The 23985-nt window shown below is 37.4% G+C and overlaps 1 protein-coding gene across 1 annotated transcript in view; it reads right to left on the bottom strand.

Annotated features, from left to right (window-relative positions):
• LOC126413339 (probable E3 ubiquitin-protein ligase HERC1) overlaps positions 1 to 23985 on the bottom strand; it is a 722413-nt gene that overhangs the window by 603157 nt on the left and 95271 nt on the right. The window lies entirely within an intron of this gene.

Below are 23985 nucleotides of genomic sequence, written 5' to 3'. Positions count from 1 at the left end.
CCAGACTCACTTTCAAATTAATTCAGCAGAACTTTCAAAGTCTTGGCAATAAGCACAACGAGTTGGATACCATTGCAGCAATTGATAACCCTGATGTTTTAGTTATAAGTGAACACTGGTACACAGACGAGCTAATTAGTGTATGTAAGCCACTTTCCATGATCTTTTGCTCTGCCTTCAGTAGAAAAGAGAAATGTGGTGGTGGGGTAGCTATCTTTGCAGCCAGTGGTAGTAATTATAGAGTAATAGATGTAAGTGCTTTCAGCACTGAGGGTGTAATAGAACTAGCAGCAATTAATTATAAGTGGGGGAAAGAGAACTTAATTATTATAGGCATATACAGACCTCCATCTGGTAGCCTAGATAGTTTCTTTGATGTTCTTAATGACCTGCTTGTTGTCATTGACAGTAAACACTGCAATAAAAATGGCTGGGTTAATATAATACTAACTGGAGATATATACATTGACTTGCTGTCCAATGACTCTGTATCTAAAAAACTAATGCTAATACCAGCTCAATTTAACTTAACATTTCTGATAAATGAGCCCACTAGAGAGGTCAATAGTGTAAAATCATGCATTGACAACATTATAACTAACATGTCCCACTTTACATGCAGTGCATCAGTTCTGAAGCTTGCCATTTCTGACCACCATGCAGTACAGGTATTGATAGAAGCTGAAAATCTTCATGTCAATAGAAAAGAGAAACAATATGTGACAAAAAGAATCACCAATGACGACAATGTTAAAGATCCCAACAGTTTGCTGAAAAGCTTACAATGGGGTGAAAAAAACAACATTACTTTCAGTGATTTTTCATCAGATTTTTATTATTGCTTCAATGTCTCATGTCCAGAAATGACCTTTACAGTAAATGACTGCAAAAAGATATAAAAAAATAACTGGATAAATCATGAAGTAAAAACAGCAAGAGAGAAACTTAGACTTTTCCAATATACAATGATAAATAATAACAATAATAATAGACTAAAGGTAGAATTTAAGAACTACCAGGATTACTATAAAGATCTTCTGCTAAAAACTAAAAGTAAATATGTAGCCACAATGTTAAGGAACTCTACTAACACAGGTTTAGCTGTTTGGAAAGTAATAAATAGCTTTAGGGATTGTAAGGACAGATCAACAAGTGATTTTACTATAAACCATAAAGGGCATATCATGAAATGTCAATGTCAGATTGCAAATGTTTTTAATGAGTACTTTTCTTCTGTTGGAAAATCTGTCAATGAGCATTTTAAGAATCTTCAGCATAGATATAGGGGCATTCCAATCAAACAAAGCATATACTTGGCCCCAACCAATAACAAGGAAGTCAAAAACATAGTAATGTCATTAAAAAATACAAAATCTGCAGGCTATGATGAATTGTCTATCAGTACACTGAAAAGATGCATAGACAACATATCTGATGCCATGGCCACACCAGTAAATGATGTAATTGCATCGGGTTGTTTCCCAGATAATCTAAAGACAGCACAAGTAACCACGATTTACAAGAAAGGTGATAAATCTAAAATTGAAAACTACCGCCCCATCTCAATCTTACCTGCATTTTCTAAGGTAGTTGAGAAAGTTATTTATACTAGACTAATGACATTCCTGAGTCAACACAATTTAATATTTGAAAATCAGAATGGCTTTATGAAAAACAAGTCAACATCAATAGCAGCAGCACAATTAATAGACAAAATAATAATGGCCATAGAGAACAAGGAGTATGTAACTAGAGTGTTCCTTGATCTAGAAAAAGCTTTTGATTGTGTCAACATCACCATATTACTTGACAAGCTGTGGAACCTGGGTATCAGAGGAACTGGCTATGAGCTAATAAAATCATATATGAGCAATAGAAAACAATTTATCTTGCTTAAAACAAACAGTGGGTCTTACAAATCTAAAATTACTGATATCAAATATGGAGTGCCTCAAGGTTCTGTCTTGGGACCCCTTCTTTTCTTGATTTATGTTAATGATATACAGTATTGTTCTCCTAACTGCACAAAAATATTGTATGCAGGTAACACATCAATAGTGTGTAAACACAAAGACTATGAGAGTCTGGAGGTAGTGTGCAACAGTGTAACTAATGAAATAGTCAAGTATTTTAATGAAAGCCATCTAAATGTAAGTGCTTCAAAGACTGCAATGATGGAATATAACACAAGGAAACAAATAGAATTTGACATGAAATTATCCATAGGAAATGACATTGTAAAAAAGGAAAAATGGACAAAGTTCTTGGGAATTACAATCCAGGACAGCCTGAAATGGGACATGCATATTGATTCCTTAGCATGTAAGCTGTTGAAGAATGTGTTTGCTATAAATATGACTAGCAAATATTGTAAGGACATGTGTGTACTAAAAACTGCTTATCACACCCTATTCTCATCAAACGTAAACTATGCTGTAGAAATATGGGGTGCAACAACTCAAGCCAACCTAAGTACATTATTAATACTACAGAAAAAAGTTATCAGAATTACTTGTGGTGCCAAACCTCGAGAATCATGTCAGAATCTGTTTCCAAAATTAGGTGTGCTTACCATTATAGGTGTATACATATTGAAAGTTATATTGCTTGTGAAAAGAATAAATCCAAATTTCAACTGTGACTTGCACCAGTACGATACAAGGCAAAAGTTCAGATACCATAAAAATAGCCACAGAACAGCTTTATAAGAAAAAACTGCACTTCATGCTGGGCTGAAGCAAGCCAATGCCCTACCAAAAAGTCTCACAACCCTTCCTACTAACAAATTAAAAGATCAGCTAAAAAGAATTCTAATTGAAAACCTTTTTATTCCCGAGACGAGTATTATATCTGTATGAAAAGTGCTTCATAAGTATGTGAAGCTCATAGTTTTAAGTAACCTACAACTAATATAATGTTGATAAAAACAATATTTGTAATATTGTGATTGTATACTACCAAATGTAAAATCCAACAAAATGTAAAATGTTGTGTTGGCGGAAGTGCCAACACCGTGTTACTAGAGGAGGCCAAAATGCACCCGTTGTAACTCACGCAGGCTGGCGTGAGGAGGGAAGAACTATACTGACGTGAGGTCTGGAACATGACAAGGAATTAGAATTCAGAAGGCGGCCTAATTAGCTTGATACTTAACTTTAATCCATTAATGATGAACATTGCTCTTGACGGTACAATTCACAATATTGTCTGCTCAGAATTAATTCTAATTACAGAATATGGCACCTTGCTAGGTCATAGCAAATGACGTAGCTGAAGGCTATGCTAAACTATCGTCTCTGCAAATGAGAGCGTAGGTAGGCAGTGAACCACCGCTAGCAAAGTCGGCTGTACAACTGGGTGAGCGCTAGGGAGTCTCTCTAGACTAGACCTGCCGTATGGCGACGCTCGGTCTGCAATCACTGATAGTGACGACACATGGGTCCGACGTATACTAATGGACCGCGGCTGATTTAAAGGCTACCACCTAGCAAGGGTGGTGTCTGGTGGTGACACCACATAAAATTTATTAATACAAACAAATCTTTAGTTTGTAATTTATAAACTGACTTATTCAGAAGAATAATCTGTATGATGTCCTGAAACTGTATTATTTCTAGGGATTGTATTTGATTATTCGATGTTGAATAAACATTATTATTATTATTATTATTATTATTATTATTAAACACTCAAGTTTAGGCTTTAATTACAAGCGAAATAGCGAACCAACATGCTTATTGCAGAATTTGTTGTACCAATACATTCTTTGTTTGATTCTGTGTTAAGCCACAAAACAATTTGTTTTTAATGTTCAATAACTATTTTTTATGATCATAGTAATAACTGACCATGTTTTTGGCAACTTTGTTAAGAACTGCTCATTTTAAAACTCTTGAAACATGTTAGTTCAATGATAATGAAATTTTAATAGTTAGAGGCACATATACTGGTAGTGTAAATCTCAACTCACTTTTAAATGACTAAAAAAAGATTTTATAATTTTTCTAAAGCAACTTTCTCTCCATGCAGTATAAAAGTATAACAGAAAGCATAGGTTTGTTTCAAATCTCTCTTCTGTAGTAAACTGAAACTATAAGCACTGAGATTGCACAGTGTGATACAATTTTATAAAGAGTAATACTTAAGAAGGGTTGTGTGAATGTTCGACCATGCTGATGTAGGTTCATGCTTTCTGTGCCACATATGCCGAACCAAAATGCTGAGTGTCTACGGGTTCAAAAATATCTGTGACAAAGTTAAGTTATAGTCAGCCCAATTTTTCTTGAGGCATAAGCTGCATGTCATGTGGAGAGGGAAGTGGTTAAGTACTTTTGGAGCCACTGCCTGTGGAATGTTGTGGTGAGTGGGTGGGGGTGAAGATCTCTCTCAGTGCTGACAACATTTGCACCTGGTCCATGGATTATGATACTGGAGATACATTGGTCATCCTCCAACCAATGATGAGGAATAGCTGAAGTAAAAGATCCCTGGACTCCATCACATATTTCCAAGTTTCCAGTTCCTGGGAAGAAGAACCTTCCTACCCCCCACCCCCAATATCACTGGCACTCATGGACTGAATGTTCTAATGTCATGCAGGGAACTTTGAGCTTTTGTTAGTAAGCCTTTTAATAACTGGAAGAAAGCTTTAAGAGAGCTTAGATCACAAGGTAGACAATAAATGTCATAAATTCATTGCCAAGCAGTAAGCAAATCATGTAAAGGTCCCAGAAGGCGAAGCACTTATGTTATGATGTACCTTTGACGAGGAAAAAAGGAAAATTGATGAGGAGATCAGAAAAAAATTTAAAAGTTATTGTGGAAACAATTATTATCTGATGAAGCCAGGGAACTGCCCTAAGAGGTGCCATGCTTCTAGAGAAATTGGAATAAAAGGATCCACACACAATGATGATACTTTTAGGATACTAGTTCTTGTTTGTGCTCAAATCTGGTGATGAAGGAAGAAGTTTCTTAAATTTATCTATGTAGAACATGTTGCAGATCAAGCACTGGCAACAACAATTATAACACATCTCTTATCTTATAACTTGTATACGGATAAACTGAATTGCTAATAATAATAATAATAATAATAATAATAATAAAGATTTTATTGTCTTTAGGCCATTACAGAAATTGACAAAGTCAAATGAAGATACAATTTATAATACAGTGTGATAAGGTATTGACTACTGAAATATTTTAGCTTATATTACAATAAATGTACAGTGGGTCATCTGTTGGATTACTGAATTTTACCATTGAAGAATTCATTGATATCATAGAATGGTTGGGCAATAAACTATTCATGCAGTCTTTCTTTGAATGTATGTTCAGGAAGATCCCGTATAGCATGTGGCAGCTTATTAAATAGTTCGTGCCCTGTGACATCATAGCTATTTATCGATTTTGATAATCTGTGGTAAGGTGTGTATATGTGTTTGATGCTTCTTGTGTTGTAACAATGTACATTTTCTCTACATTTCACATCTTGTAGGTTCTTCTTCGTAAAGATTAAGACATTGTATATATAGAGGTTTATTACTGTCATAATTTTTTGTTTAGCAAATAAGGGTTTGCAGTGAGCCTTATGTGAAGAATTTGTAATTATCCTAATGGCTTTCTTCTGCAATAATAGGATGTCATGTATATGACTACAGTTACCCCACAAGATAATGCCATAGGATATTATACTTTGGAAAAATGCAAAATAAGATGATCTGATGTATGTTTCAGGTACATAATTTCAGAGTTGTCTTAATAAATAAATTACTCTAGATAGCTTACTACTAATATAGTTTACATGTTGGCCCCAGGATAACTTTTCATTTAAATAAACTCCCAGGAATTTAACAGAACTAGGGTCATCAGATAGTGGCTTGTCTCTTAGAGTGAAGATTATCTGCTGAGTTTTATTTTCATTTAGCAGGAAACCATTTGCTCTCAACCAATATGCTGTGTGAGTGAGTGTATTTTCAGCACAGGTTTTAAGATCATTAAGATTGTTACTGCTATGAAGAAAAGTCATATCATCTGCATACAATACAGTGGTGGATCTACTAAACGAGGGGAGGTCATTGATCATTATCAGAAACAGGAAGGGGACCAGTACAGATCCCTGAGGCACACCTACTTTAAAATTTTCTATGTTTGAAATTTCCTTACCAACACAAACTACCTGTTTACGGTTGTTGAGATAAGCTTTTAATAGTCTGAGACTGTTTCCTTTGATGCCGTAGAATTCTAGTTTCTCTAGTAGTGGCGTGTGCTCAACACAGTCGAAGGCCTTGTTTAGGTCACAGAATGAGACCTGAGCAAAGCCTTTGTTCTCAAAAACTTTGAGGATGTAGCTGACTACCATGTTGATTGCATCAATGGTCGACAGATTCTTCCTAAACCCGTATAGTGTAGCATTAATTATTCCTAGATTCTCAAATTGAGATGATAATTGTTGGTACATGATGCATTCTATTTCCTTGGAGAATGCGGGTACTATTGACATAGGCCTGTAACTAGATGGAGACTTCTTATCTCCCTTTTTGTATACTGGGACGATCCTAGACAGTTTTAACTCATCAGAAAAATATCCCTCAAGTAAGCACCTGTTTATGCAATGGGTTAAAGGGTACAGAATGCAATCACACACCTATTTTAGCAGGTTGCATGATATGCCATATATATCTAAGCTAACAGATAATTTCAGTTGTTTTATGACCACTTGTACAAACCTAGGCGAGACTTGCTTGTATTTAGTGACTGTCTACCCCAATTTTGGGAGAGTAGCTCTGATGGACTAATGTCTGGTTTGATAATTGCTTCCCCTATTTCTTTCACTGAATTAATAAAAAACTCATTGAGTGTTTGAGGTGGGATATTAATTTTGTCTTTTTTAGTAACTGTGGCAGCACTGTTAATTACTTTTCAAGCGGTTTTGATTTACTGGTGGAATTATGTATGCTGTTGGCATTTTAAGTTTTTTGTTGGCTTGCAGGATGGTTTTTTGGTATTCATTCCTCCATTTCACATAGGCTGATTTGGCACTGTCAGACTTCATACTATTGTATATGTTGTACAGTAACAAAACTTGTTTCTTTAGATCTGTCAGCTGTTTAATGTACCATATATTTTGTCCGTTTTGAGATCTGGATTTGTGGCTGCTGTCCATTATTTTGATTTTCTTTATGAGAATACCATGGTTAAATAGGGTCAAGAATGCATTAAAAAATCTATCAAATATTATTTTGGCTGGCAGGTCATTACTTGATGTGTAATGTCCATCGACACTACAATGGCCAAACCAGTCTCCGTCAGCAAGGGAATTACAAAATGTGTTAATTTTATCCTCAGTTACGGATCTGGTAATCACAACTGTTGAGACAGGTTTGTTTGCATTGCTCCTATTGAGGGGAATTTTACTTGCATAATTTAGGAAAACGGAGTCATGGTCAGAGAATGGGAACACTACAACTTCACATGTCTTTTCAGTGGTCTTGAAGTTTACAAAGATGTTATCTACACATGCTTTGTTTCTTGTGGGTCTGTTATTGACATGATGTAAATTGTATTGTCTTAGTAAGTTTTCCAGATCTGCAACACTACCCTTACATTTAGTAACATCAAAATCAGCGTTCAAATCACCTCCTATTGCAATATCATAGTGTAGCCATTTAATATTACTGATACTATTCTGGTGGAGGCGCCGGGTATTGGAACTTGTGATAGCGCACATTATCGACGACACAGTGGTTCCCATCAGGCCACAACAGAGCTGTCTTTTACGTGGCAAGAAACCCGAGTACAAGCCATATTCGACAGATTGCACTCTATCGGAGACAGAAGAAGAAGAGGACATTACGGTGACAGCAACTGTGTGCCAACACATGAGACGTCCTTCTGAATTCTCTGGTGACAATGGCCATGATCCAAACAAGTGGATGAACGTATATGAGCGTAAAGCCAAATTTAACAAATGGGATGACACCGTGTGTTTGGCTAATGTATTTTTCTACTTGGAGGGTACTGCCAAGCAATGGTATCAGAACAACAAGGAGAAGTTAACAAGCTGGGAAGTATTCTAGGCAGAACTGCACAAGTATTTCGGCGACACACAGTGACAAAAGTGCAAGGCTGAAATTAAATAAAAGTGCAGGGTACAGCGTCCAGGAGAAACTACAGCATCCTACATTCAAGACATCTTGGAGCTATGTAAAATAGTGGATCCTAGAATGGAGGAGGAAGATAAGGTTGCACATCTCATGAAGGGCATTGCTGCGGACGTGTATCAAGCTCTACTCCCAAAGGAGGTTTCGACAGCAGACGATTTCATAGATTGGTGCCAGTAATCGAGACAATGCATCAAAAAATAATTACACACAAGATGTTTTGAACGGTTTCCAAACGTCACATCGACATCTGTGACGGAGGAAGGAACTGATTTCACAAGTGTTCTTCGTCAGATAGTGAGAGAGGAAGTTCAAAAGACACTTGGATTTCACAGCGAGCAAAAAACCGAGACGCTTCAAGACGTCATAAGGGAGGAAGTGGAACAGACATTTAACCCCATTTCTCGTCCTTCATTTCCCTTTAAAACAGCGAAAAAGTCGAAACACAAGCAAAGTTACGTTCCTACAATGCCGCATGAGGAACCTGTTTGGGCACCAAGGAAGACTGACACCTGGAGGACACAGGATAACCAACCAGTATGTTTCCACAGCAGACGACTGGGACATGTGGTGCGCTATTGTCGAGAAAGGCGGCGGATATTTTATGACGCCTGCACCAGAAGACAGCAGATTGATCTTAGCCGATGCCAGCTCCGGGACGACGGAGATGAACAAGAAGATGTGGGTGCAGAACGACGTAGGTCATCATTGCCGCAAGCTAGTTGCTGGAGAGGACACTCCCCAACATGCCAATCAAGGTGTCCATCACCATTTAGAAGTTCCAGCCAATTTCCTAGCCACCTCAACTTGCAAAATTAAAGGGTGCGGGGTTGCGACCTTCCTTGGAGGTGAGACCGCCGAAGAGAAATATCCTCCACCGTCGATCACTACAAAAATGATAGGAAACTACATCGATATCCTCATGGATGGCCAACCAGTCAAAGCTCTTGTGGACTCTGGAGCATGATATTCAGTCATTTCGGAGAAGTACCGTCGCCAGTTGCAGAAAACCGTATTCATCAACAACGAAACATCCCTGCTGAAGGTAGCTAATGGGAAACATGTAAAACCTACAGAAAGATGTGTCATTCGTGTGGTTATAAGTGGCCATACACAGCCCTTAGAATTCATCCTCTTACAAGAGTGTAGTCATGACATCATTCTCGGATGGGACTTTTTGAAAGCTTCTCAGGCAATTATAGATTGTGGTCGCTCGAAGGTTATGTTAGTCAAGATGAGATACTGTGGACAGGAAGATGGGCAACCGAGTGTGTGGAGATTACGGTGTGCTGGATGAAGTGATCGTTTCTGCAGTCAGTGCTAGAAAGGTAACTGCCATGTGTCATACCATGCATCAACCCATGGATCTTGTAGTGGAATGTAAGAGAAGCATACCACTGAAGAATAACTTGGTCATCCCAGCCTCTGTCGTCTTGTTTAAGAATGGATTCAGTGAACTGTGGATAGATAGCTGTCGCCGAGAACCGCTGATCCTTCCAAGACGCATGTGCATAGCAAATGCTGAGCCGTTAATTGCCAAACAGCTGAGCATCATAGAAACCTCCCATGCCAAGTCTGTGGGTGAAATTGGTGCTACCACTACGAGACAAGATCTTCTACAGGGTGTATACGGGAGGGGGGGGGGGGGGGGGGGGGGGACCAGATTTTTCCCAGTTAAAAGTACACTTTCTCCTGGGTGAAAATAGACATTTTCCCTGTTTAAGTGACAGTAAACTTCCCTCAGAATTGTAAAACTCATCAGTCTTTGAATGATTTAGATTTTACAGACTGGCGTAGAACTTCCGGGCACTTTAGAAAACGAACACATACCACATGAGCATTTTGGGACAAGCTGCTATGTGCAGCAACTTGTACGCTGCCTATTTTCATATTAGGAAAGTACATATTCGAGTTCCGCCAATCACAGCACTTTATTGAAACTAAGATTGCGATGATTTTAAGCCAGTCATAGCTCATATCACGTGATCTCACCAGCCGATGACAGCAGATCTTCAGAGGACAGGGCATGTGATGTAGTCAGCCGATAGCAACATCACTGTTATGAAGCGTTAAAACACAAATAGGAAACATTAATGGTTTAAATTAATGTACACAGTACAGCTACAAGAAAAGCTAAGCTTTCATGCATAGTATTTGTCTTCTTTGTGTGTGTTACACTTTAAGATACTTCATGCAAATGTGCCAGTGAAATTTTAAATGATGACGTAAATGACTGATCTCCAAAGTGTTGAGCTTGAAACGAGAGCCAAAAACTCTGTAATTTAAGAAATTCAAAGGACATTCTTGTACATAAAATAATTCACCTTGCATAAAATTAAATTTACTTTTGAAAGTAACGCTTTTCAAACCACACTCAGCAATATTTTCCTGCGACCTGTTAGAATTCGTTTCACCAATTATCAGACAACACCAGAAAACAGATGTCACTGCCAACGTGCAACTACAATGACATAGAAAGCCCATATGTTCATATGTATATAGCATTTACAGATCTTGCATAGCATTAATAGCTCTTACATTACGTCATAAATGAAACAGGACATCACATGACACTCCAAAAACATTGGAATTTCGTAAATAGTATTAAAATACATAATCCGGCATAAAGTATGTCCAGATTCAACCTGATATAAAGTTTTTGGGATGCAAATTTTCTTGGATTACCGATACTATATGTGAAATGTGATTTATTCATCTCATCACGCACAATTTTCAAATCATTTTATTTGATGCACAGGAGATATGTCAAGGTTTACAAAAAAAAAAAATTTTCTCTTTTTTAAGAGAAATACTAAAGTTTACATTATATTTTACATTTCTAAGTTACAGCTATACATGTACATTAAGTAATACATATAATACACTCCCTGTGTTCAGACTGTGAAGCTTTCCTCAATGAATTCATCGACAGAAAAATAACACTTTTCCACCAGAAGAGTAAAGAGCAATCTTTTCCGTGAACCAAGCTCCATCTTAAATATATTACAGCCTTTTATTTTGTTGAAAATTTTTAACCCCATATACTCTGGAATTTGGGCATAAAGTTTTAAATGATGTGTTGGAAGTTTGAAGTTATCTCTGTGACGAGTGCTGTAGTTGCAGTCAAAACAGAAAGTGTCTAGTGTATGTTGATTTTTATATAGGAATACCACTGCCTCATATATGTAAAGTGAGGGGATAGATAGTATTTTTACATTTTTTAACACTGGTCGACAGGATTCCCATTTTTTTGCGAGACACGTTTCTAATTACTTTCTTTTGTAATACTAGGAGCCTAGTGACATTTGCTGAATTTCCCCATAAGATTATGCCATAACGAATAACTGACTCAAAGTAGCAGTGATAAACTATCTTTCTGGTATCCATGTTTGTGACACCTGACAAAATACACATTGCAAATGCTAAGTTGTTCAGTTTATTTTCTAAGTAATCTATGTGTACCTTCCAATTTAAATTTTTGTCAAGTTTTAGGCCTAAAAACTTCACACGATTTGCTTCTGTGATATCCTGATCATTGCAAGTTATCTTTATTTCAGTCCTTCGTACTGATTTAGCTTCAAATTGCATCATTTCAGTTTTAGATAGAGTGAAGATTCGAGTTCTTCTAAAGTATTTTTGACTTTTTCTGGAATACTTTCAGATACCTCATTTTCAATTATAGCTGATGTATCATCATCAAATAGGACTGTAAAAAATAAACAGATAGGGACCTAATATCGAACCTTGTGGGACTCCTCGGGGAACTGTTTTCCAGTCTGAGGAATAATTGGTTCCATCTGAAGTTAAAACTACTCTCTGTGTCCTACCTGACAGGTATGAGCTAAACCGTTTTAAAGCAGTGTCCCCTATTCCATACATCTGTAATTTGTGGAGGAATAATGCATGGCTCACTGAATCGAAAGCTTTAGTTAGATCACAGAATATTCCTGTGACCTTTCTACCATTACCTAACCTGGAGCATATTTTTTGGATAAACTCATTTATAGCATTCACAGTGCTTTTACCCTGTTGGAATCTGAACTGCTTTTTAAAAATTATATCATTTACAGTAAGAAATTTATCAATTTGTTTTGCTGCAATCTTTTCAAACACTTTAGAGAAGACCGGCAAAAGAGAGAGAGGGCGGTACTTCCCCATATCTTCTGTCAATCCTGTTTTGAATAGAGGTTTGATCTCAGCATATTTCAATACATTTGGAAAGCATCCCTGTTCAAAAGACTGATTTATAGTAATTGACAGTGACTGAGAAATAATATCATACACACACATGATTACATATGATGTTATTTCATCCCACCCATGTGAGGTTTTGTTTTTTAGAGACAATACTTCCCTTTCCATATCCCTTTGGGTGATTTTTTCAAATTGTTTAAAAGATGTGTTCTGGCCGTTTTCCAAATGTGTGATGCCTTGATAGAATGTCATATCCACATCTTATCTTACTACATTTAGGAAGAATTCATTGAAACAACTTGACATCTGAACAGCGTTTACTATAATTTCATTTTCACGTCTAATTTTCCAAATCTCATGAATTTTTACTTTGGCTCCTAATTCAGACTGAGCAGCTGACCACACTGCTTTTGGCTTATTTCTGTGTTCTCGTATGAATTTATTATTTGCCATTTTTTTAGCTCCCACTACAACTTTCCTAAATACAGCTTTATATTGTTTGACATAAGTAACAAAATCCGGATTTCTGTTTGATTTTAACTCATTGTGGAGCTCTCTCTTTCTGGCACTAGAAATTTTTATTCCTGTTGTAATCCATTTGAGTTTACCATTTACTTTCTTTTGCTTATATCTACAAGGAAATGATTCATTAAATATCTCTAAGAAACAATTTAAGAATTTGTCATAGTTTATCGAGCTTAAACTATTGTGGTCTACAGGCCAGCTTATTATACTTAATTTACTGCAGAATAAATCCATTTTACTTTTACTGAGATCCCTTTTTATATACACTTCTGGAGTCTTTAGGTTATTTGCTTTTGGGATCTCAATAAACAGAGCCGACTGATCTGAAATACCCAAGTCTAAGCAGTATTTGTGCTTACTTCCACAATCAAATTTGTAGTTGGTAATAATATTATCAATGCAGGTCACTGATCCGCTGTTTTCCCTAGTGCCTTCAGGAAAGTTTAGCTTGAAACCAGATTCCTGAATTAAGTCACGAAATTTTGTGGAATCATTGCTTTCAACTAAGACATGTAAGTTGAAGTCTGCTGCTATAACAACTGTTTTCTTACTTTCTTTCTGGAGTTTTTCTAGGAGGCATTCAAATTTGGCTAAGAACACTTTTGTTACTGCACGTCCAGAATTCTGTAGCTTGCTGTAACCAGTGTGTTCAGATCACTTAGTTCTACAGAGCAACATTCAAACACGCTCTCTTCGTCTAAATAATTAAAACTGTCTCTTACTGTATAACTTACAAAAGAATTGACAAGAATGCAGGAGCCTGCATGAGATTTGGTTATTCTACAGAAGCTAGCAGCAACCTTAAAATTATTAATACTATTTAATACTTTTATACAATCTTCTGTTAACCAGCGTTCGTTTAGGCAGATTATTTTAATATTTACAGATTCTGAAAGCAGAATTTTTAGGTTGTCAATTTTTTAGTATTTACGATTTGGTAGTTCTGCCCCTAAGCCATTATATTCCAGTGCATCAATAGATCATTTTTGTTTTTGATTATTTCACGTGCATCCTTTACTGGGTACCTAAACTTTTTATTTTCAGTCTGAGTTTTTTCTTTGTCACCCCTATCAGAATGAATTATCTCATGTTTGGTTCTTTATTATGGCATAATGCCATACATGCCGGAAGATGAAAAAGTGCATTTGAAATTTAGCAAATAGTTGAAACTAGCCAATGGTGTGGAATGAAACACTTTGTTTCAAATAAATTTACTGCCTCTGCGAAAAATAATAATAAAATGCAAATTTCTTTAGCAGATCGACAAAAATAACTTCATTGTTCTGCAAGGCGATTAATGCTTGACTACCGAAAATGTGGAAATAAAATAAAATCAGAAAACTGAAACTAATAACATATTTTAGCCTTCCGTAAATATGTGAATTATTTTAATTCACTTGATAGCTCCCGGCCACAGAATTATATTTTGTTTTCATTTAACATGAGAGCTGTAAATAAAGAGTAAACAGCAAAATCACTGAAAGTGGAGACTATTCCCCCTCCCCACTACAACTAAGACTGCTCTGCACAGTGCAAATCTAGCAGTTTGGGTGTACCAGAAAAATGTTTCCACGTAGCATCTGACTGCTTGTTGGTACTGCTGATACAGCTAACACTCATAAGAGTCACACTTCAAGGGGGCAGAAGAGGTAGAAAGTACTGCTCATACGCGAATCAACAGCGCATGCGCAAGAGCCCGCTAGCAACTCTTCAAACGAACCTGATGTGAACAGTTGTGACGTCACGGTCATCGGAAGCAGTTTGTTGTTATGAAGAATTGCGTAGTCTTCGTCCTATAGCCTTTGACATGTTTCGCTGTTGTCCGACACTTGCGTGTGCACTGTGTTTCTTTGTTGTAAATGGCCCATTTCCTTTGCAACTTAAGTTTTATTTTAATTTTTTTGTCTCGTTTATTTTTATGGCAACATTATTGTTTTGCAGTGGTGGGATACAGTAAAAGACTTTGTCAGAGTATCAGCTCTTACCAGCTAAATTTCAAAAATTTAACTGAAAAATAAAACAATGAAAAATACCCAGAATTCTAAAAAATTCCCGGGTTTTTCCCGGTTTTCTTCCAGATGAAAAAATTCCCCAGGTTTTTCCCAGATTTCCCGGTTGTCCCGTGGCGTATACACCCTGTTCTAGCTCGACTATCACCAGATCTCACTAAGGAACAAGAGAAGCAGCTACTTGCCATTCTTCAAGAGTTCTCTGCAGAGCCCATGGTCGTCACCAGTGGTTCTCGTCAGGAAGAAGGATGGCAGTTGGAACTTTTGTGTTGATTACAGGAAGCTTAATAAGTTAACTAAAAAGGACATTTACCTCCTTCCACTAGACTGTCTGAAGGGGGCTATGGGCATGTACTTGGGATACTGGCAAATCAAAGTAGATGAGGCTGATCATGAGAAAACTGCATTCATCACCCCTGAAGGCCTGTAAGAGTTTAAGTTAATGCCATTTATTTGGTTTGTGTAATGCACCAGCAACTTTTGAACGGATGGTGGATAATCTTCTAAGTCACCTGAAGTGGACGATGTGTCTTTGTTATTTAGAAGACATTATAGTGTTCTCAGAGATATCTGATGAACACTTAAAAAGACGGAGGGCTGCTCTTAAGTGTCTCCAACAAGGCAGATTGAAACTTAATCCAAGAAAGTGTATCTTTGGAGCAAAAGAAATCAAAATACTTGGTCACCTTGTGTCAAACGAAGGTGTGCAGCCAGACCCAGAAAAGGTGAGATCTATAATGGAATTTCCTATTCTTAAAAGTATTAGAGATGTAAGAACCTTCCTCAGATTATGTTCTTATTACCATTGTTTTAGCAAAGACTTTTGTATCAAAGCCAAGCCATTCCAAGAGTTGCTAAAAGCCGATGCTAAATTTATCTGGGGTGATGCTCAACAAGATTCTTTCGATGTGCTGCGAAATGCTCTGGCGACTGACCCTGTACTTGCTCTGTATGATGAGAGAACACCTACAGAACTACACACAGATGCCAGTGGGTACGGGATCGGTGCTGTTCTGGTGCAAACTTCGGATGGAAAAGAGAAAGTTATAGGCTATGCTTCTAGGACATTTACAAAAGCCGAGAGAAACTGCTCAGCTACAGAAAGAGAATGTCTTGCTGTGATCCGGGCCATGTGCAAATTTGACAGTATCTCTATGGAAGACCATTCACAGTTGTTACAGACCATCATTCACTTTGTTGGTTGACAAGTCTTAAGGGTCCAACAGGAAGACTCGGTAGGTGGGCATTACATCTTCAAGAGTATGACATTATCACAGTGTACAAAAGTGGAAGAAAACACCAAGATGCCGACTGTCTCTCAAGAAACCCTGTTCAAGACCATCAAGACTTTGATTAAGATAGCGAGGTATCTCGCTGCTCTCCAGGATCTCTCTGTTGAGCAGAAGGAGGATGCCACGATATCTCAAATTATGCTCGCCTTAAATTGGTCAGAGGATGTGAAAGGACAATTTAAGGTAGTTAATGGATTACTGTGCAAGAAAAACTTTGATCCATTTGGAAAGAGGTGGCTAGGCCTACCAGTAATTCCTAAACACATGCGCTTCGATGTTCTACAGAAATTCCATGACACACCCGAGGCCAGACATTTAGGATTTATTAAGACATATGATAGGATCTGCAAGAGATTTATTTAGGAGTGTCCGTCACTATGTGTCACACTGTCGAGAGTGCCAGAAGAGAAAGGCAGTTCCTCAGAAACCACCTGGCTGACTCATAACAATTCCACTAGCTGAAACGCCTTTCCAGCATGTTGGGATTGACTTCCTCAAATGATTTCCAACGTCTGCTAGTAGCAATAGATGGATTATTGTTTGCACTGATTATGTGACATGCTATGCCATTACAAAAACCGTGAAAACAGCCGAAGCATCCGAGGTAGACAAATTCATCATGGAAGACATTGTATTAAGACATGGTGCCCCAAGGTTATTAATTATGGATCGAGGAAAAGTTTTTCAATCAAATATTTTGAAAGAGATAAACCGTTAGTGCAACATTACTTATCACATGACGACTGCCTACCATCCACAAACTAATGGGTTTACTGAATGCCTTAATAAGACCTTGGCCAACATGCTATCAATGATCGTCAATGTTGAACAGAGCAACTGGGATGAGGTGCTACCTTTCGTGACGTTTGCCTACAACACCGCCAAACAAGACACCATGGGATTTACGCCATTTTTCCTGGTGCATGGGCGTGAGGCGACTACAACGATGGACACTGTGTTTCCGTTACATATTGACGACGTGGACGACGACTACATTGGCCACGTGTTAACCAGAGCTGAGGAAGCTCAGCAGTTAGATTGACTCCGGGCGCTGCAGGCTCAAAAAAACAATCGTCGAAGGTATGACACGAGCCACCGCCCTGTTGTCTACTAGCCTGGTGACCTCATCTGCTCATTCCTGCTCTGAAGGTTGGTCTCTCTGAGAAGCTCCTCAGACGCTACTTTGGACCTTATACGGTTGTAAAATAGTTGGCTGATGTTACTTATGAAGTTGAAGATTTTGACCCCGACACCAGACGGCGAAAGATCAGAGATATGGTCCACGTCCTTCGAATGAAGCCCTATAAGGATCCTGCAACCCAGGGTAAATTCGAAGCCCCAGCGACAGGCAACAAGCGGAAAGATGATGAAGAGCGTAGCACAAAGGAAGTTCTGAGAAGATCACCACCAGGGCGAACATCAGTCATAAGGAGTAGGAGTACGCGGGACCGATGACTCGTTCTGGACTAGGAGGACATAACACTGAGACGCTGTTCTCTTAAGGAGGGAGCAATGTCACAGAAGAAGCCGAGTAGCACAGTCACTGCGGTGTAGTGGTTATGATACTAGACTGTTGCATGGAGGGTCATGAGTTCAAAACTCACCTGAACTGTAAAATTTTAATTTCTATATTCGGTACAAGTACATTCTAGAAGTATCCACAAAAGTCAAGAAACATTGTACTGGAATGTTCTGTAGCTGTATATATACTGTATGTGTTCTGGCCAGAGGCAGTTTGCTCTGCACTCTTGTATGTGCAAGTGCTGAATAAACCTTCGTTAAGTGAAGTTAGTGTTCATCATTCATCTAATTACACCATCTTCTACATGACAATATTCTATTCTTTTACTGAACTTTTAATTACAGAACTCAATGTTCATTTCAAACCACATGAAGAAACTATTGAAGCACCTTCAATCCAAGGAAACCTGCAACAACTCCAGGAGAAAAGAAAGCCTTATAAATACGGGACCCAGAAATATTTATTTCTGGGTGAAAATGCAAGAATAATATTTCTGCGAGAATGTGGGATGTGGCACAATCACTTGAAACCTGTAGAGCAAAAGCCTGCCTTTGTAGTGGAAGGTATCAATTAGTGTGATGAACACTTTTTTACCCTTTTAGCCACACTGACAGTGTTCTCTGTGATTTGTGAAAGATGGTTATCCACTCTAAAGGGGCTAAAAACTTACTTTAGAAATAAAATAGGAGATGAAACACTAACTGGTCTTGCTCTAATCAGTGTTCATCAACATCTGGTGGTGCAGCTACGATCCAAAGAAATTATAAATAAGTTAGTAGTAACAGGTAAGATTAATACAATATTTTAATTTAAAAAGTCATTGTTGTTATTTATTAAATTAGTTTAACTTATGACCCAAAGTTACTGCTAAATGCCAAAGCACTGCAAAACAAAGACTAATATTGTAATACTATATTATATAAGAGACTGACAAATGAAAATAAGACGGATGCAGAAACAGAAGGTATACAGTTTATTACAAGTAATCGCCATAACTGTTTCATCCCACTGTGAGACAAGACAATTGAGCCTTCATGGAAAAATGTTTGCAGTTGCCTATGGAACTATGATTGTACCCAGGAAGTCACCTCTTCATCCAAGGCAAATAGACGGCCATGAATGTCTTCTTCAGGGCTCCAAAAATGTGGAATTTGTATCGAGAGAGATCGGGACTGTGTGGAGGATGTGTAAGAGCTTCCCAGTGAAACTTCTGTGGCTTAGTCTAAACAACCTTGACAATATGTGGGCAGGCATTATCTTACAAAAGAATGGTGCCATCTGTCAACATTCTAGAGAATTTGGAGTGTAAAGAGAACTTCAATTTTTTCAAAGTGTCCACATCAACACCAAGTCAAAATTCCCAGGAATGTTGATAGACAGCATCATTCTGTTGAACGATAATGCCCACCTACATGTTTCCAAGGCTGATTTCACTACATTGCAGAAGTTTCACAGCCCTCACACATCCTCTGTACAATCCCAGTCTCTCCCCATTGATTTCCATATTTTTGGAGCTCTGTAGAAAGACATTTGTGGCCCACGATTTGCTTCAGATGAAGAGGTGCACACTTGGGTACAATCATGGTTCCGTAGGCAACTGCAAACACTTTTCCATGAAGGCATTGACCTTCTTGTCTCACACTGGGGTAAATGTATTAACAGTTATGGTGATTACATTTCAAACAGTAAACAGTTTTCTTACTTTTTTCCACCTGTCTCATTTTCATTTGACTGCTTCTTGTACAATTAATTATATATTTAATAATACAGTATGTAATAGTTATACTGCCAATGGTGGTATAACCATAACATTAAGTACAGAGGGAATACTGTAACGTACTCATCTAGGTGTTTTTCGAGCTGTGGCTGGTAAAGCTCACAGATGGCAACCCCATCAACATTCTCGCCTTTGATGGGTCAGTATCTCATTCAAGGACACAATAAATGTACTTGTAGTACTTAACTTAGCCTCCAAAACAAGATGGAGAGACAATAATACAAAGTGGGAAAGAAATACGAACAAGAGAAAATGATTTAATGCCACCTGGAAAGTTAGGGAACTGCTCTTAAGGAAGTTGAATTAGCTAAACATTTGAAACAAATTAAATAGAGTTTTTGGAAATTGCAGAAACAAAGAAGACATCATCTGGAACTAAATATGTAGATGACTATATAATGTACAGTGGAGTAAAACAGGAACAATAAGGAAGTAAAGGTGTTGTCATCTACACCAATAGAAAATAGGAAGTGAAAATAGTGGACTATGAATGTGTAAATGAACATACTGTACTAAACGGAATTAAAGGTCCAAGAGGAATCCTATGAATAATAGCAACGTATGACCCACAAGAAGGAAAAATTGACGAGTACACGGTCTTTTACAATCAATTAAAAATGATATGAACCAGATACAATAAAAATCAAATATTGCTCATGGAATATTTCAGTAACAGAACTAGAAATACCAATTACAAAAGTAGTAGCCATGTTTGGAGAAACTGTGTGTAGTGAAAACATCAAAATACTTCAAGATCCTGCTGCCTTCAATCATTTAAAAAATAGCAATAGTTTCTTTACAAAGAAAGAGATACACAAATTTATCTGGTCAGCAAGAGGATATACATTTGTTACAGGTTACACAATAATAAATGAGGAATTTCTTGGACAGGTTACAGATACAAGTTTACCGAGGAGCAAATACTGGATCAAATCACTTCTTATAGATGTCATAATTGACATCTCTGCAAAATGGAGAAAAGTGGTCGGAGCTGTTGGTGATGGCAGCCAAGTGTGTGTAAGGTGTACTTGCCTGTGTGAATGTTTTCTTTGCTGAGGAAGGTTCTGTCCGATAGCTACATGTGTAATAGTCTTTTCTTTGTGCCTGTCTGAAATGTCTATGAAATGTCTCCTTCTGTGGTTATGGTGGAATTTTTCATATCCAGTTAAAGGTGATATGGGCAATGCCTGTGTTTTAGCTGTCCTATGATTATGTACCATATTACCAAATCTGGATGATTGATAATCTGCCACTTGGACTGTGAAAGCCTCAGTTTCTTTACATTGGAGGTATGAATGAAACAACGCCTTCAGTCACAACTTTTTCATATTTTATTTACTATATGATGCATTTTGGACCCTGTGGGCCCATCGTCAGTAGTAATTTATCTTAATATATGTTTTATTTCTTTTCCTGAATGAGGTGAAATGCACATTCCTGTCACGAAAAGGTTTAATGTTAGGTTATGAATTTCGTTAGTTGAATGTCGAAAATGTGTGCAAAATAGTGGAAAATGAACAGTGTAAACATAAAATTCACAATATTACATGAGGACAACAAAAGCATAAACTTCCTGGATCTTAAAATCACCAACCACCAACAAAAACACAAGTTCAGCATACACAGAAAATGCACATACACAGACATAACACTGGACAACTCATCATGCCATCCCTCCATACAGAAACATGCTGCATTTACGTCCATGCTACACAGAGTACACTCCCTTGATTTAGAAGAAAACACTGTCAAGAATGAGATAGATTCAATAAAGAGCATTGCCATAAGCAATGGCTACACAACCAAAACAATTGACAATTTAAGCAGACAAATACAGAAAAGCAAGACAACGAATGGGCACACTGTGAAAGAAGAGAAAATATTTGCCAGTATCCCATACCTGGGGCCCATATCACAAAAAACTGCCAAACTTTTCAGAAAAACAAATGTAACAGTTGCATTCTCAACCAATAATAAGTTCGGAAACTTACTCATCCATAACGTAAAATCAAATACACAAACATACAACAACAGCGGAGTGTACAATGTACCATGCCCCAGTTGTCCTGCCTACTACGCAGGGAAAACAGGCAGAAACTTCAACACCCATTTTCAAGAACATGTAATGCTTTCAGGCTCAAGAATTTCGAAAAATCGGTCATTGCACAACATATATTGGAAATGAAACATGTTATCAACAGTCTAGAAAACAATTTGGTAATACTACATAACGAAGCCAATGGTAAGACCCTAAGTCTGTTAGAACAACTGCAGATATACCTCCACAAAATCAAAAAACCAGAATGTATGTTAAATGAACAAACAGATTTTGCAAGCCATAGTTATTTCAGTAATTTAAAAGACCTATTCCTAAGTTATTTCTTGCATATGTCAATTGTTTAATAGTTATATCTTTAGCACTATGAATAAAGTCATATACAAAATACAAAAACATCTGAGAAGTGTTTATAAACATGTGTGTCCAAATGTACATCCTGAATGAAGTGACATGTACTAAAATGCCGGAGAAAAGAATTGTTTGCCAGTACTAAAACATCAAAAATGCTTTCCTTGGATGATGTGGTAAGTTTACACTATTCATTTTCCACTATTTTGCACATATTTTCCGCATTCGACTTACAAAATTCATAACCTAACATTAAACCTTTTCGTGACAGGAATGTGCATTTCACCCCAATCAGGAGGAGAAATAAAACATATATTAAGACAAATTACACCTGACACAGGACCTGCAGGGTCCGAACTGCATTGTGTAGTTAATGAAACATGAAAGGTGTTATTTAATTCATACCTACAATGTTTTGAATACAGTCACGTTTTAAGCTACAAAATATGGATAAAATTAAACTCGGTTTCTTTCACCTCATTCCCTTGTTTCTCCAGTATAAAGCCACATATCTGAATGCAATAAAATGAAATACAGTTCCATTACATGATAGAATAATATCTGTTTCAAAAACTCATGAACTCATTAACTCTAGCATACCAGTCAGATGCTGGTGTTCTATATCCTTCAATTGCATTTGTTGTACAAGTGAAGAAAAAAAGAAAAACAGTAACAGAACTCTCAAAATGGAATTCTGTCACTTAATTTATCATTAATTATCTTTAAACTGGTACATGCTATTTGTGCATGAAGGAGATAAAAATGGACGTAATAAAATTAACAGAAAGCTAAGTTGCAACAGTTTGTTTACTACTACATATTTAATATTTACATGACACTACATGGGTTTATGATCAACACACTATTTAATATATACAGGGAAAGCATGGTTATCACAAATCTCAGGAAGTCCTTCACCAATTTGCTTCATATTTTGGCAGAGCAAAGGGGCCAAGAAATTTAGGATGCTGTTGTGTTCACTATATTTAAGAGCCATTTTTAAAATAAGAACCAATTTGTAATGGAGTAAGAGAAACTAGTAGCCATGAACATTTGAACATTTGTCCTGTCATGGCAGCAGCTTTTGGGTCCCAGCATTAGAGAACTCTGCCACCTGACCATTTAACCAGTTAGCAACAGTTTCTTTCAACATGTCATCATTTTCCAAGCACTTTCACCAAGAAATCCCTTCAGTTTGGAAACTGGTGGAAGTCTGATGGTGCTAAGTCATAGCTGTACAGTGAATGATCCAGTAATTCCCAATGAAACTTGTCCTGTCGTGTCTTTGTTCTTGCCATAACGTGAGGCCAAGCATTGTTGTGAAGCAGATCGACACTGCTGAAGAGCAGCCCCCGCTGGCAAATTTGAATAGCATGCCTAAGCTTTAATAATGTTTCACAGTGCCTCTCAGCATTTATTGTCATTCCTCTTGGCAAAAAGTCTAACAGAAGAATACCTTTTCAGTCCCAAAAAACTGTGGCCATGAGTTTCCTTATCATGAACATTTGTTCTTTCTTCATTAAACAGTAACTGAACAGGAATTGAAAAGTGATAGTGGTCTCTACAATCTACAAGCCCACAGCTCTTGTTATCAGTCAATAGGCCAAGGAGTATTTCCTGAAAGATTGAAATGTACACTCAGTCATAAAAGTGGAGATAAGCAATGAACTTCCAATTACACACTCATGACTCTCCTACAATGTTCAGAGAATTGTCTGAAAAGCTAGTTTACAAAATAATATTGGAACACCTTTCTGTCAACAACCTTTCCACAACACTCAGTTTGGCTCCCATAAAAACTTCTCCACAGAGGAACCTTCAGGGATGTGGAATACAAGTGATAACTGTATTGTGAAAAAGAGCCAGTGTATGTATTAATAAAAGATAACAGCAGTGAAATCTCGTAGCTGTGTTAGAACAATCCTTATGATTAAAGGAGCCATGAGTGGGCTTCCAATCTATATATTCTAAACAGTTTTCAGATAAGTCATTTAGTATCGTTCTGTAGAGTGTTTTGTCACATCCACCACTTACGAATCTGTCGATATCTCAATTGTTTGTTGGATAATTAAAATCTCCTCCAATGATGGCTGT

Source organism: Schistocerca serialis, chromosome 7 (assembly GCF_023864345.2).
Source record: "Schistocerca serialis cubense isolate TAMUIC-IGC-003099 chromosome 7, iqSchSeri2.2, whole genome shotgun sequence".
In the NCBI taxonomy this organism is placed as follows: Eukaryota; Metazoa; Arthropoda; class Insecta; order Orthoptera; family Acrididae; genus Schistocerca; species Schistocerca serialis.
Note: the sequence above shows the minus strand (reverse complement) of the source record. Positions and strands in the feature narration are given on the sequence as shown.